Source organism: Tiliqua scincoides, chromosome 2 (genome assembly GCF_035046505.1).
Source record: "Tiliqua scincoides isolate rTilSci1 chromosome 2, rTilSci1.hap2, whole genome shotgun sequence".
NCBI lineage: Eukaryota > Metazoa > Chordata > Lepidosauria > Squamata > Scincidae > Tiliqua > Tiliqua scincoides.
Window position 1 is genome coordinate 70,084,622 of NC_089822.1, and position 16,760 is coordinate 70,101,381.

Consider the following 16,760-nt stretch of genomic DNA (forward strand, 5'->3'; position numbering starts at 1 on the left):
CCACTGCAATTCTATGAGCTACAGGAGACAAGTTTGGTCACATGCAGATGCAATTTCTGAGGGAACAAAGCTTGAACATACTAACTGTCCAGGAAACCTAAAGTTAATGATGTAAGAGATCATCGACTGGATAGTTTGTGAACATCTAAGCATCTCTACCCGCCCTCTGACCTGGTCAGGTGGGCTTGGATGCCCAATTGGTTATTGGTGCATGCCAATCCCAGCATGCCAATTCCAGCATGTGGCTGGACTCAAACAAAGGGGATAAGAACCTGTCTGTTTGGCCACAGAATCTTTCTGTAATGGTGCTGATTTCCAAGTGTTTCACTGAAACCTCTTTCGTATTGACCTTTGCACTGAGGTTTTCCTTAGGAGAAATAAACGGGGGGAAAGAAGAGAGCAAAGGAAGTTTAATCATCATACTCAGCAAACCCTGATATATATTTTGAGTTGGATTTGAACTATGAACAGTGGTCAACATGCCATTCACTGGATCAATATCTATTCATGCTGCTAGTGCTGAGCATCTGCAGTTCTCCAAGAAGAGTTGGAACCACTGATGATCAGCAACTCTCAATTTATTTTAACTCAAAATGATTTAGGTCTGTACACTCAAGTCCTGAGACTGTGAAAGGCATCACCCATGCAAGTAGTAAAGTTTGCAATTTCAAGACAGCTGGATAATCCACAGCACTAGGGATATTTGGCTCACAAACATGTGTCACATGAGACAATTCCTGTTTTTGTTAAGTCAGAAAAAAAGAGTCTGACATGACATCCTGAAGACTGTGACAGATCATGCTCTTCCTGCAGCAGTGTTCAGCCCTTTATAAAAGCATAAAAGATTATCAGCTCATTGTTGACTCTCCATATCAGCAGAAAACTGGAGCCGTTAAGGGAAGAAAGTAGCTTCAGTGTTCCATTTTTTGGATACTCCTGCCAAAGCGAGGTAATTGCCAATGTATTTTATTCTTCAGTGTACTTTTAAATTATTGTTACATTCCATTCAGATCAAATTTGAAATATACTGACAACTATTAGAATAGAACATACGGGAGAGTGACAACAGAAAGACTGAGCAAGTTGCACTTTGCTTTGGGGTGAGAAGTCAGTTTGTCTTAGAGTCTCTGATTCTAGTTCATGTTCATATTTGTAACGTTTGATTTCCAAGTTTGGGTACATGCCTTCAGCACTTTGTTTTCTATGCAACCACCAATGTATCATCTACATTTCCTGTGGAACAAACAACATTGTCTAAGAGCAATCTTATGCATGTTTAGTAAAATATTCTCAGGTAAGTGGGTATAAGATTGAACCCTATATTTGTTGCATAATTCAGATTCCCCAAACTTAGAAAAGAAGACTGACACCATTCCAGAGTTGTTTGCTTTATCATATTAATTATATGATATTATAAGAACATTATAACTGTTCTTAAACCTTGTAGTTATCACTGTAGTTGTAGTTGAAACAACAACAAAAACTATAGAATGCTTACTTTGCTAACTCATATTGAGTGGAATCACTGTAGCTTCTTGTATTCACGTTAGAAAGAGCTCAGCATTTGAAGAAACTCTGCTCTTATTTGTTGTATCCAGAAGATAATTTCTTTTTATGGCTTCCATGCTAACTCTCTGCTGTGGGGCAAAAGAACTCTGATCACTTCCTAATGGTGAAAGGCTGTAGGAAGAATAGCAGACTGCTAGAAAACCACCTAACTGCAAAATATGAAGGATAGTCACCTAAGGGAATAAATCTTTAAAATGGAGTTTTAGAGCTCAAGTCTATGCATGTCTATTCAGAAGTAAATACTATAAATCAACAGGGCTTACTCCCAGTAAGTGTGGTTAGATTGCAGCCTTACAGCCCAATCCTATCCAGTTTTTCAGTGCCTATGCAGCTGTGCCAATGGGGTGTGCACTGTATCCTGACAGTAACAGAGGCCTCCTCAAGGTATGGGAGCAGTTGTTCCCTTACCCTGGGGCTGCACTGTATCTGCACTGGTGCTGGAAACTTGGATAGGATTCAGTCCTTAACCTGTGAATCAACCAGCTGATTTATGAAATCTCTGGTATAAGAATAAAAGAGTAGTTTTGAAGAAAAAGTATACTCTGTTTTTAAATTATGTAGATTTGTGTGAAGTTTTTGTAAGCACTTGCAATTTTTAAAATAGTTGACATTTTAAAAAAATCCCTGCATGATAATTTGGGGAAATTTGATTCAATAATCAAAAGGTGTTTTTTTAATTGATTAATGCAATGATTAATGCTTAATCATAATGATTAATGCTTAATGCAACCAAATGGACTAACATCACAACCCTAAAGTATGACAAGGCACTTTCACTGCATCGGCTGGAGCAACTGCAGGGAAGCTTCTTGAGAATTAATGGACTGTGCAGTAAAGGCAGATCAGTGTATGCCAGGGCTGCCCAAACCCCTGCCCCCGGGCCACTTGCGGCCTGCGGAGGGCCCCAATCTGGCCCCCCAGGGAGCCCCCCCATCTCCAATGGGCACTTGGCCTGCTGGAGACCAGCTGGAGCCCTTGCTACCCCTCTTCAACAGCAAGGAAAAGGCTAAGCACTCAGAGGAGAGCAGGAGCCCTGCCCAAATGCAACCCACCCATTAGGTTGGGGAGGCTGCAGCTGAGTGCAGGCATCAGATGGGGGTGAAAAGTCTTGGGTCTGTTTGTCCTGGTGAGTCTATTTGTGCTGCTTGCTGTGTTACTGTGCTGGGGGGCTGGCACTGCAGGGAAGAAGTCCCAGGGATGTTTGAATGCAGCTGGAAAGCATGTCCACTCAGTAGTAAGTCCCACAGAGTCAGTGGGGCTTCTCCCAGGAAAGTGTGGATCGGATTGGGCTGTGAGTGCTCTGTGTTGGAGGCAGGCACTGCAGGGAAGAACTCATGGGATGTCTGAATGGGGAGGAAACCTACTGCTTTTGCTTGTTGGGGTTGCTGGCAGAGAGGGAGGAAGGTGAGGGGGTGAATGGGGAAATACACATAGCTCTCTGCCTGCTTCTAAGTTTGTTTGGTGCTGGGTGCAGGCTGGGGGAGGGACTGCGAGAGGGAGACAGGCAGCTCCCTTCTCTGTGTGAACAAGGAGAAACAAACTCCTGTCCTGAGGGGGCAGGAGCCCACCAGCTCCCTGACTGTGTTCCTCTGCTGCTGCTTGTTGCCAGGATTGGGGAGAGTGAGAGTAAAAACATGCTCCTGTATGGGGGGGGGGGAAGGAGCCCACTCTGACTCCTCTTAAGTTTGTTCTCTACTTTTCCCTAGGAAGAGGTGTGTTATATGTGTCAGGAATTATTTTAACAACCTTCCTTTTCTGGATCTCATGTGTATTACAAAAAAGCTCAGTAAAATTCATTCATTCATATAAGTTCTGTCTCTAATATATTAATTTATGTAAATTTATTCAAATTTGAAATGTAAATTTCCCCCAGCCCCAGTGTCAGAGAGATGATGTGGCCCTCCTGCCAAAAACTTTGGACATCCTTGGTGTATGCTACTTGGGAAGGAACAATTGTTCTTTTTTTACTTTTCCCTTTAAACTCATGTTTGCCCAGCCCTCAGGTGTACACATTTGATCCCTGTAGCGCATATGCAACATTGGGCAGAAATGGTTTAAGATATTCCTCTCCTTAGGATACAGACACAGTGGCTCATGTCCAAATTTCCAGAGCCAGCACAACCCAGCCTCTGCGCATAGGTAGCCAGTCAAAAGAATGGGAGGCGGCTTGACGGCAATTTCCTCATTTGATCACTAGAGGTCACTGTTCTGCTTGTACTGCAGGGGGGCAGCCTGGGTCAGCAGCAGCATCAACCCCAGACGGAAAGATTTCGTGGAGGTGGGCACTGGAGAGGGGAGAGCTCTGATCAAAGCCCACCATTGTAGGCTGACTGTAGGTGCCTCCAAGTTCCATCAAACAGCAGGTGCAACTGTGTCATTCCGTGGCAGCAAAGGCGACATCAATGGCTCAGTGATCTTTTCCAGAGTAAGCGTAATTTTGTAGTTTGAGCATTCATATTTCCAGCACCCACTTTCATCAGAAGGTGCAAAGGAAGCAGAATGAGTGGCAGGTCGGGTGGGAAGCACGCACCAGCCTTTACTAGTGGGAGTTAAGATGAGAAATCTTTTGCAATGGTGCAAAGAAGCTCAGTGCTCCCCTCGAAACACTTGGCTCAGGCCAAGAGTGCTGCCGGACCCGAAAGACAGGAGCTGCGAACCAGGCACACGTACCTGGCAGTCAGGCTCATTGACCCCAGTAGTAACAGCCCAATCCTATACATTTCTACTCCCATTGAGTTCAATGGGGCTTACTCCCAGATAAGTGTGGATGGGATTGCAGCCTAGGACCGCAATGCTATGCACACTTTCATGGGAGTAAGCCTCATTGAACTTAATGCAGCTTACTTCTGAGTAGACATGTGTAGGATTGGACGGTAAGTCTCCAATCCTATACACTCTTTCCTGGGAGTAAGTCCCCTTGAACACAGTGGGGCTTACTTCTGAGTAGACATGTATAGGATTGGACTGTCTCCAATCCTATGCACTCTTTCCTGAGACTACTGAACTCAGTGGGGCTTACTTCTGAGTAGACATGCACAGCATTGCGCTCTAACAGCCCAATCCTATGCATGTCTACTCAGAAGTAAGTCCCATTAGAGTCAATGGGGCTTACTCCCAGGAAACTGTGGATAGGATTGGGCTGTAAATCTCCAATCCTACACACACTTTCCTGGGATTAAGCCTCCTTGAACACATTGGGGCTTACTTCTGAGTAGACATGTTTAGGATTGTGCTGTTAGACAACTTCTCTCTGAGCGACCCGCATAAAGACGGGTCTGCAGCGGATGCATCTTGCCACCAGCTTTTTCCAGGTACCACCAGCAGCGATCTACTTCAGCAGCATTTTCTGCCCTATTAGTGCACTGTACATAAGGATCGATTGCAGACGGAGAGGGCTGACTGCACAAGGAGATGGTGAAGGTCGAGGGCGAGCAGTGCGGAAGACGCGTTGCGTGTGGGTTGCTGCTGGGCCAAATGCGACAAGCAGTGGCGTAGCTAGAGGGGGGCCGATAAGTTTTGCACCGGCGTGCAAGCGGTCCTTCCCCCTCTGCTTCGGAACCATTCCAGAACGCTAGAGCAAATGCTGCCTTAGAGTTTTGTACCCCCTCTGGCTACGCCACTGGCGTCCCCCTCCCGACAGTTGAAGAAAGTTTGGAAGGTTTGCGGCGAAGCCTGTACGCTGGTCCACTTTTGCCTCTGGTGGAAGAGTCTGCGCAGGTTTTCCTTATATTGTTTCGGGGCCCCATCAGAGGTGGCAGCGGACCAAGCGCAATCCTATGCATGTCTACTCAGAAGTAAATCCCATTATATCCAATCGGTTTTACTCCCAGGAGAGTGTGCATATGATTGCAGCCTTAGGAGTAAGCTCCGTTGACTATAATGAGACTTACTTCTGAGTAGACATGCTTAAGAAGGGGCTCCAAGGCTGCAATCCTATAGTACTTTCCTGGGAGTAAGCCACAGTGAACTCAATGGAACTTACTTCTGAGTAGACATGCTTAGGATTGGGCTCCAAGGCTGCAATCCTATAGTCCTTTCCTGGGAGTAAGCCGCATTGAGCTCACTGGAACTTACTTCTCAGTAGACACGCACGGGCTGGTGCTGCCAAAGCAACGCGTGCGTGCAGAGGCTGGTCTCTCGCCAACTGTTTCCAGCGCCCACCAGACAGCGCGGCAGGAGGAAGCGCTGAGGTGACTTCTTTGCGGGTTGGTGCAGGGAGCGGAGCCTGGGGAGGGCTTCCTTCCAGGCCCTGCTGGGGACGGGGCGGCGGCGGCGGCCTTCTGCTCTGCCCCTCTTGCAGTAGCAGGACCTGGCAGGCTCCTCCCTCCCCGGGCGCAACAGGACCTGGCCAAGCAGCGCCGCTTGGGGGAGAGGAGGCGGTGCCGGAGCAGCCTGGGCGGAGCAGCGCCGCGTCGCGTCGGGCAGGCGGGAGGGGGCCGAGGGCTGCCAGCGGCGCTTCCAGCCGAGTCGGGGCGAGCCGCCGGCTACATTAGGTGCGAAGAGGAGCGGGGACGGCACCATGCCTCAGCCTCCTCCGCCCTGACCGCGCCTCCCGCCGCTCCGCACAGCCCGCTCCGAGGCCACGGTGAGTGAGAGAGCGCGCGCCGCCTGCCTTCCCCGCCGCCTCCCGCGCCCCGCATTCCCCACCAGCCTCTTCGCCCCAGACCCTCTCCCTGTTCGCGCCGCGCCTTTTTGTTTTCGCTCTTCGCCCGCTCCTCTCATTGTTGCCCGTCTTCTGCCTGCCCTCCCCTCCCGCTCTCCAGCCTCCGCACTGAAGGCGGACGGGACCGGACTCTCCAACCCACAGCGCTCTGTGGGAACATCCTCCCTTGCGCGCAAGGCAGAGAACCCGTGGGGTCCGCACCAGGGCCCGCTAACCCGCGGTTGTGAGAGGCTTGCAAGCCCCTTTGCGGGGGGGGGGGCGAAATGTGAATGGCCAATGCTTGGCTTCTCCTGTAGTCTTTGGCTCACTCCGGCGCTCCCTTTTGACTTTTGCTTCTCTCTTTCTCTCTCTCTGGCCCCCTTCTTAACTTTTGCCCCCTGCTTCCCTCTCTCTCTCGTTCCCCCCGCTTCCCTCTGGCCCCCCTAACTTTCTCCCCTGCTTCCCTTTCTTTGGCCCCCCTCTTAACTTTTGCTTCCCCCCCTCGCTTCCCTCTCTCTTTCTTACCCTTCCCTGCTTCCCTCTCTCTGGCCCCCCTCTTAACTTTTGCCCTCTGCTTCCCTCTCGCCCCCCCTCTTAACTTTCCTCTTTTCTCCAACTTATCTTGGTATTTTTAAAATGCTATTTCTTACAAGCAGTATGACTTACTAGTATCATTGTTGCCAGATGAAGGTATAGTTCTCAGTCTTTGAACTGAGGCAGGAAGAGGAGAGGATGCATTAAAACCTTAGTTCGCTCTTGCACCTTGTCTTATTTTCTATACAGCGGTGCCACAGATGCTTCACCACAAGCCAGTGCTTTGGAGTGGTACATTGGGCAGCAGTGCCCCCTCACCCAACTTAATTTAAAGTTCTGCAGGGCTTCCTCTGCTGTCTTGCAAAATGTAGCCTTTTCTGCTTCACTTCTCCTGTGGTATCACAACAGAGAAGCCCCCCTCCCCTGGCCCAAGTGGGTCTGAAGTGTTTTCCCTGCAATTTTGCTCTTATTACTGCAAGATGAGGAAATGCATCATGCACCCCTGTGATTGTGACACTAGGGATGAGGAGACTTCATGAGTTATCCTGCATGCTTCTCATCCATGATACATGTTGCCTGACCTTTCCCAGAAGGTAGCAAAATGAGTACTGGGCTAGCAAGTCTGTTCTTGAATGCAAATATAAGCATGCAAAAGGCCATGTACTTGCCTAGAGGCCACCAGATCCTCTTACCTATTGTTCAAGATTCTATCCATTCTGTTGACATTATAGGTAGACAAACTTTGCATGCAGAATGTCCAAGAATCAGGCCCTGATAGGGCCAGCCCGAGCGTGCCTTGCATGTGAGGCAGTACATCATGGCTGCTGCCCCCCTTGCTTGACCTCTCAGCAGGTTCTCCCTTATGTGACAGTGTATTAGCATTGCTGTGGCCACCCCATCTCCTCTTGCAGCTCCTGCTACCATTTGAAAGAGGGAGGGAGGAGAAAATCTGTGAAGGAAAACTGATAGTGGCCTAAACCAGTGCTACACAAAAGGGTCTGCTGTGACTTCAGGAGACTGAAAAACTGGAAGAAGGAAGCACCAGGAGATGCACCATGAACCAGCAGCTGATGTCTTGTGAACTGGCAACCAGTCCATGGACCACACTTTGAGAAGTGCTGGCCTAGACTATTTTCTAGGAAAAGTTCTGGGCCATCCCTTCCCTTTTCTATATGTGCTGCCTCTTCCAGTACCTCCTGCCTTCTTTAAATGACAGCAGACAGTGAAAGAAAAGATGGGGTGGCCTCAGCAGGAGTGAGGAGGAAGCAGCATTGGTGGCAGCCGTGCGAATGCAGTGCCAGGTAAGGGCGCACATGTGGAGAGCCAAGCAGTGGTGAAGCCAGGTGGCAAGCAGGGCTGAAGCCAGTGGAAGCAGCTGAAGGTGGTCTGTAGGCATACATGCAAGGGGCATCCCCCTCCACCATTCTGCCACCTTCTTCATCACTTGAGGTGCCTATTTCATCCGACCTCATAAGTGGGTCAGCCGTGGTATCATTCCCAGTTAAATGGAACTTGGGTAGCAGGAAAGGTCTCTACCTTGGACCTTAGGACACCGCATGTCACAGTGCTGTCTGCTCAGGCAGCTTTATATGTCTTGATCACTGGCTATGACCTCTAAAAGGAGTGCTTGTTTTTGCCTTTTAGTTAGTTCTCTAATGTAACAGCAACAAATGCTGACAAAATAAGGCTGTAATCCGGTACACATTTTCTTAGGAGTAAGGCCCACTAAATGCAGTGATCCTCTTCTTTCCTCCTTGTGAGTAATGCAAGTTGTGAGCTTTACCACCATTCTACACTGCTTGACTACAAAGCAGCACGAATAACCAGGCTGTGCAAGAGAAGCATAGAATTGGAACTATAGGCACTCACTGACATGTAATCCTCAACTTAATGTAATCTTGTGTTTTGCATAATTTTGTATTTACGTAAAGTCTGGGCTGTGCAGGAAGAGTCACCAAAGCTCACCACTCAACCCTCTGTAAAGCTTATCACTTTCCTCTATAAGCTAGGATCATTCCCAACACAGCCCATGTTTCCTCTTTTGTTTACAAAGCTTACAGGGAGGAAGGGGCAAGACTACTGTGCTCCAGAATGCAGCAATCTTAGCACATTTCTCTAGGTGGGCTCTCTAAATGAAGGAGGAGCACTGGAAATGATCCCAAGTTACAGAGAAAAGTGAGTGGCAAGCTTGGCAAAGAGTGGTTCCTCTGGCACAACCTGGTTCTGACTTACATAAACTTCACTTAAGGGTGCCCAGAATGGAACCCTTATATAAGACTGGGAGTGCCTGTACATTCTTTTGAAGGGAAGGTTAACAAATACATGAACAACTTCGTGATGCTCAATGTATTTCATAATGATGAAAAATCTAGTTTTTAAAAAAAAAAAAACCTTGGTAAGATTTAAATTTCTGCAAACACCACATTCCTTATTCTGAATCTGTGCCATGGCTGCATACTTATTTTTGCAATGTGGATTCTTCATGAAACTAAATAGTACATATTCATTTGCAAGTTCCTGGTAAAGAGATTGAATTCTGACTTCTTCTTTTTTATAAAAAAGGGGGGGATTGGACAGAATTTCTGGAGGAAAAGTTTATCACAGGTTATAAGCCATCAGAGTATATACAACCTGCTGATTTTAGAAGTAGGCTACCTCAGACTGCCTGATGCAAGGGAAGGGCACCAGGACACAGGTCACTTGGTGTTCCCTGAGACATCTGGTGGGTCTCTGTGACATACAGGAAGCTGGGCTAGATGGGCTTTTGGCCTGATCCAGCAGGGCTCTTCTTATGTTCTAAAGTCTTCCAAGAATAAGAAAAGAAACCAGACTACCTAATCCTATTTGCTGCTACATTATAGCATGCAGCTGCACCAACAGAGCATGCACTGCATGCTGTGGCGAGGGAACAATTGAACAGTTTGTTGGAGGTGAGTAAAAATATTTTTTAGGCATTAAAAAAAACATTTTGTTACTTGCCCTTCAGTAGGCTACCCAATCATATAATAGGTCTCATTGGATTAACGCTAGTCGTTTTGCTGGCACAAATCTGAGAAGAGCTGGGGGTGGGCCAGGCAGAAAAATGGAAGATAATATGGAACTGCTGCAGGATCCAGCCCCTCCCTCCCCAAAACATCCCTGGTTCCTCCCTCCAAACACCCCATTATTCCCCTCTCCCTGCCCACAGTCCATCCTGCCACCAACTTTCCAGCACTTACAGAACCTCCTGGAGTCATTGCTGTGCCTCATGCTGGTGTTATTTGCAGCAGTGGCCCAGCTTTCACACTGCCATAAAGGCCCCTGTGCTGCCAGAACATGAATGGTCTCAATAAGATTCAGGCCTAACCTACTAAAAGTCAAACAACACATTTTTTAGTTTTTTGAACTTAAAATGATTCACAAGGAACTCTACTAGGCTTGATTTAATCATGATGTTTATTCTGCTCTATCTACTGTGAAGAATAATATTGGTGGTAGAAATGTGGAAAGCAGTTTCACTGTGTTAGGGTAATATGTTTATCTTAAACCAGCCAGCATAAAGCAAGTTGGTGGGAAAGCAGTGAGTGAAATCTGCAAACCTATAATTTAAAAATAGCATTAGGCTGCAGTCATGCAGCACCATAATATACAAGCCTACTTGAAGTAAGTGTTCAGTTGGGCTTACTCCTAGGTAAGCGTGTCTGGCTTGCAGTCATAAGTGCCTTCATCTGGTTATTTGTTGGGGGATCTCAGAGACTGGTGGAATTGGTTCTTAAAGATATTCAGATGATTTTTTCCCTTTCACATTGTGGGGTAACTTGCACTCCGGAAGTGGTGTATGCTGCATGGAATTGAGTTGTATGAATTGGTTTTATTTAAGATTGCAACATTCAGGGTGCAGTCCTAATCTGCATTGGTACAGCCAGGCTGCACTGTATCCAATGCAGGTTAGGAGGCTGCTGGAGGTCACCTCAGGGTAAGAGAATACTTCCCCTTACCCTGTGCTAAGCCCCAGCCTGCCCTTTGGGGCTACTTAGATCTGTGCCAGCTATTTAGCTGGCACAAATCTGAGCAACCCATGTAAGGCTGCTCAGGCGTTAGTATACGGCATGTGCTGCCATTGCCAATCTCACCCCTTCCTGGGCCTGGTGCTCTCCTGTTCAGCTCTCCCCCCACCCAAAAATGCACCCTCTATACCCCAAGAACACTCTCCCACCACCCTCTGTGCTGCCTGATTCAAATGTACTCCTTCCAGCTGATGCAGGGGCTGGAATACTAGTGACTGAATGTGGTATAGCACCTATGCCAATACATTCTTATGCTACAATGAAGGAGCAAGAAACCTGGAAGTGGATCTTTTAAGCTATCTTTAAGCCGGAGAAGCTTGTAACCAGTGCAGTTTAACAGTGCAAAGGTAGGAAATGGGATTTTGGTACTTTCCCCCTTATTACAAGGCATTTAAAGGTGGACCCCATCATCAGTGGTGAGTCAAATCAGTGGAAAACGAGGCAGGACCTGTAGTAGGTTTGCTTATTTTTTAAAATATGTTTCAGTGTGGATTTGAGGACAGTTGTTTCAGCCCATTTTTGGAAGAGTTTTTGCTTATATTCAGACACTTAAGCACAAAATACATTTCCATTGCATCTGTTCTGAAAGTGGTCACTTGTATAAATTGTGACTTTCCCCTTTAAATTTTTAAGTAGCAGTCAAAGGATCTGTTTCCTATCTCTGTGGTATTAGTGGGGAAAGTGATGGCTTATATATGCATCTGGCCTTAGCTAACATTGTGAACATATTTTGTTCTTGGGTATCTATATCCAAGCATAGGAGGTCTTTTTAGAAACAGTCCTTAATTGCCTTGAGAAATCCCTGGCATCCAGAAAAGGATTACTGCCTCTTTAAAAAAGATGAGGCACAAGCTGGACATGGTTTGTTTTTTTGTTTTTGTTTTTTTTACATGGTTGGCAACCTTCAGTCTCGAAAGACTATGGTATAAGCCTACAGCACCCGGCATTCCCAAGCGGTTTCCCATCCAAGAACTAACCAGGCCTGACCCTGCTTAGCTTCCAAGATCAGACAAGATCGGGCATGTGCAGGGTAACAGTTGCTGTCATTTTTTTTACATACCCTTGTCTGCAACAGCTTTGCAGCTGCAACAGTTTTTTTACATACCCTTGTCTGCAACAGCTTCTAGGATTGCCTCTGCAGAGCTCCCCACACCTCAAAACATTAAAAAAAAAATATGATAACAACCCACTTATGGTTTTGTGTTTGCAACCTGGAAGTGGGTTGCAATCATATTTTTTAAAATGTTTTGAAGCTCCCCACATCCCCCAGAGGCTGCTGCAGATGGGTAAGTTAAAAAAAAAAAAAAAGCTCCCTGCAGCGGCATAATCATTCCAAGCAGGGCTTCTTGGGCTCGGGCTCGTTTGACCCACCAGTTTGAGAACCCCTGGCTCAAGTTGCTAGAGCCACCTTAGAGTTCAAGGATTCCATATAAAACTGTGTATAGATTTTCACCTTTATGAAATACACGGTGCATTACCTTCCGTAAAGCAACCATGGATAAATTATGGTTTTCTGTCTTGGACAAGAGATATGAAATTAAGTGGATTCTACCTTCTGCATACTATATACCAGTGGTTCTCATTCATTTAGCACAGGGACCCACTTTTTAGAATGAGAATCTGTCAGGACCCACTGGAAGTGACATCATGGCCAGAAGTGACATTATCAAGCAGGAAATTTTTTAACAATCCTAGGCTGCAATCCTACCCACACTTACACGGGAGTGACTATCATTGTTAAAAACGTATTTATAGTAGTCTGTTAAAAGTACAGATCTGTAACATTTCTTCAAATGCAATCAGATACAAATCTAATATATTAAAAACAAAATATTGAAATGAATGGGGACCCACCGGAAATTGGCTCGCAACCCACTTAGTGGGTCCTGACCCACAGTTTGAGAAACAGTGCTATGTACGGTAGATATCCACATAGAAAAAACTACTTCACAGGCACTTCAAACATACTTATTCATACTTCTGATTTAAAATGGGAAGCTCTTCTGAAATCCTCAGTGCTGTAGTTTAAGTAGTTTCTGTTCATCTGTAGTACTTCATTATACTATAAGGTACTGTAATGAAAAAGTTGATAGTGTGATCTTCTGCATATTTACTCAAAAGTCCATCCGACTGTGTTCAGGGGGCTTACTTAAAAGTGTGCATAGAATGATAGCATAAAGCTACTGGCTGCAGTCCTGTGTGATCAGGTTTACATGTGCAAATGCTCTTAGTGTCAACAGGACTTGAATCCAGGATGATAGTCATCAGCCACAATCCAGCAATGAGTTGAATATATTTCATTCTTTGTTGGGTTGTAACCACTGTGTTGAAACTAATGTATGCATGGGAACATTGTGAAAACGCTTTTCTGCAAAATTGCATCTTAAAGTATAATGTAGGATCCTTTGTGTATGGTGTTGGAGTGTTTTTTAGATGAACTTTTCATTTTCTGAGCAGTTTTAGTTCTATTTCATTTTTTCCTATGGCTCTGAGATCCTTGGAGAAAGAGCAGGATTCCTGAGCTTCTCGGAGGACTTCCTAACCAGGCTGCAGCCAAGCCCAGACTTGCTCAGCTTCTGAGGCAGAACATCAGAGCAGTTTAGCACATTTTTGCTGACGGTGAAAGCACTTTCTGTAATCGTTTTGAGGGATGGTCTTCAGAAAATATGGTGTGCAGAAGTTTGTTTCTTTAAAGCTAGTATTTTTGTTCTGGCAAGAGCAGGAGACAAATGCCAAGTGACCTATCCAACTTCTCCAAGGCAAGGAGGTATATGTGTGTGCAGGTGCACAGAATATCTTTGGCTGGAATGAGTAATAGCCATAAAACACATGAAATACAATATTTGAATTAAGGAAGTTCACCTTGGGGTGCAGTAGCTTGCTGAGGCATGAAAAACTTAGCTATTCAGTTATTTTACATCATCCTTAAGTGTTTCTGTATGCAACCATATGTTCAAGTATGTGCAAAATCTGGCTTTTGCAGATTCAAATGATTGGTCCATCTTTCTCACTATTGTTTGAACTGCCTGATAGCAGCTCCCCAAGTTTCAGATAAAGGGTCTTTCCTAGCTTTGCCTGGTGATGCTGCCAAGGTATTCAACTTTCTTCTTGCAAAGCATGTGCCTTACTGCTACTATATTGTGTATCTTTCTCAAATTGTAAGATCAACTGTGCCTAGTAGTGTACTACCATGCCAATATAAAATGTGCAACATGACTTTTAATTGACCTGTTCAAATCTCCCTTTGGCCGGAAATGCATTGTGTGACCTTGGACCTATTGGCCTCCATTATCTGTAAATGAATGAAAGGGTGACAAAGTTAATCATAAAAGATGAGCGATAAGGATAACCACTATCTTCAGAGAGCAGTGATTTTAAAATAATTCTTACACATCTTAATAATGAGGAACAGAGTTGTATGACATTTAATGCCAATAGATTAGACCAGTGTTGCTGACGGCCTCTGTTTCCAAAAACTTGTGCAGTTTCGCCTAACTCCATTTTGGTTTCTAACTTACATTTTTAGAAGGATTTTGCCTTAGAGGGGCTGAGATAATGCCAAATTCTTAGGAGAGATCATCCTAATCAAGGACCATTAAGGGAAAGGGAGGCTGTACCATGCAGAGGCATCTGTATATCTCCTTTCCTCTAAGGCAATTCACAGACTTAAGGCTCCATCATCTTGGATCTCACAAAATCTTAAGATATTCAAGATGGTGTGCCCAAATCTTGGGAGAAGCGTAATACCTATCTGTCTACCCTTTCAATAGCCTATGTAATAAACTTGTAGGGTGAGATGCATCATTTTGAGAGCAAGCTGGTTTGAAAAATCACAGGGCTGTTTCTTTCTGACAACAACGTACCAATACTCCATCCTTGCTGCTACATGTGAGATTGTGAAATGAATTTCTTATATTATTTATATTATATTTATATCAGTGGCCCAGCCATTGTTGTCCTTTGTCCCTGGGAACCAGCAAAATTATAATTTCAGCATTTTGATTGAAATGTCAAATGATTTATTTATTTTTTTAATTTAAAGTACTTAGTCACATTGAGATTAATGGTAACTGGCAGAAAAATGCCTTGGTGTAAATGTACTAGTAGCCAGAATTGAAATATGCTGTCAAAGCAGCTCCACAAGGACACCGAGCATTGTTACTGACGATGACTCAGTACTTCTGTTTATATAGAAATGTGGTACAGCATTGATTGGCATGAAAACAGTCTTGAGCTACAGCTAGATGATAGAAAGATAAGGACATTAAGAAAGGAAATAGAAAATGCAGGTATACCTATGACTCTATGGTATAATACAAGTAGCCATTAGGGAATTTTTCAAGCTAGAGAAATTAAAACACATTCTCTTTGGGTCCTTGCCTGCCATTCCCTGGTCACATTTGTTTTGCTAAGTGAATTTTGACCTTGGAAGCTGGACCTGGCATTATTTAGTCAAACAAAGGCACTTCCCTCTACAGGTGTTGGAAACTGATATTTGTCTTCAGGGAAAACCAAACAGAAAATATGGTCCATATCCATTTGACTTGGGGCGCAATCCAAACTTGCGCTGGAACAGGCAAGCCAGGAGGCAGTGGCCAGCAGCGGCTTAGCCAGAGGCAAGGGGAAACATTTCCCCTTACCTCCGGGTAAGGGCTGCTGGCCCCAGTGTGCCTCCTCGGACTTGAGGACTTGAGGTGGCACAAGTCAGAGGAGAGCGGAGCAGCTTGAAGCCGCTCCATTCTCCCTGGGAATAACTGCCGCATCCCAGCCCTGCCTCTGGTTCCCTGCTGCCTGCCCCCGGGGCTGCCCATCGACCTCCCTCCCCCTGCCTAGGAACGCCTGCCTCCCTCACGCCTACCTGTCACCCTTGTGTCGGCTCATCTGGGCCGACACAAGGAACCGGGAGGAAGCTGGTGTGGGGGCCTCCTCCACAGGCCGGCGCTTCTCGGAGCACCAGCCTGGCTTCCTCCCACGGAGGCGCAAAAGTGCTTTATGCACGTTTGTGACCCTCCCAGGGGACTTGGGCCGACCTAACCTCAGGTCAAGATTGCACCCTTAATGTGAGATGTTCCACTGAGGTTCTGTAGTTTACCAGAGTTCACTCTAACTGGCTGACCTGTTTCTGCAGACAGTATGGGAGAAAGCACATTGAAGTCCCCATCCTGACTAAATCTTCCCCGTTGATACATGTGCACCAAGGAAGTGCACCCTTCATCCTATTGGGGGGGGGGGGAAACAGAGGTCTCCTGAAAACCTACACTCCCCCCATGGGTCTCCTTGGTTCTGCACCAGTGATTTTTTTTTACCAGTGCAGGACTTGATGAGTGTAATGGTGGTGGAGTGAGGTAGGATCTGGCTGCTCATGAGTGCCACTGATTGCACCCACCTTTTGCCTGCCTCCCTGCCCAGAAACTCCCATATTCTTCCCTGTCCCATCGCCTGTACCCACTGCTGCCTTACACTGGCGGATGGTGTCTTTGCTGCTGGCAAGCGCAACTACATCATGCATCGTGCATCAGGATCCAAGCATTTCTGCTGTCTCCTATGGCAGAACCCTTATTCCACCAGTGAAGCACTTTTAATAGGCTTGGGTTGTAGGATCATATACTCAATGCATTTCATTTTGTTGTTTGAATAAAACAAAAGAATTTTTTAGTAACTATGCAAAATATTCATAAATGGCCTACATTAAATAAGAAAAGCAAAGTTTTGAAAGCAATTGGCTACTGTACACCAATGGCCAACGTCTTCTGTAGACCAATGGCCAATATTCACCCATCTCTTCCCAAATACTTGCAATCTTCTTAGAAATGTAATTTTTAGTTCAGCATTTGTTTGGAACAGGAAGTAAATATTGAACAGCTTCTACCATAAGACTCAAAATTAGAATAGCAGAAGGAAACAAGAATGCATAATCTCAAACGGATGTAGCTATACAAAAATATTATTTTGTTACTGTTTTAAATTAG

General features: G+C 45.6%; 1 protein-coding gene across 2 annotated transcripts in view; it reads left to right on the forward strand.

Annotated features, from left to right (window-relative positions):
- Window positions 1–859: 859 nt before the first annotated feature.
- The window catches only part of CEMIP2 (cell migration inducing hyaluronidase 2), an 85,813-nt gene continuing 69,912 nt past the window's right edge, over window positions 860–16,760 (forward strand). Inside the window, exon 1 of one of the 2 annotated variants that reach the window (XM_066614097.1) lies at window positions 860–949. The gene's annotated coding sequence lies outside the window, so the exon portion shown is untranslated. Of the gene's footprint in view, window positions 950–6,020; window positions 6,155–16,760 lie in introns of those variants that run through there. The other variant, XM_066614098.1, reaches the window with a different exon arrangement.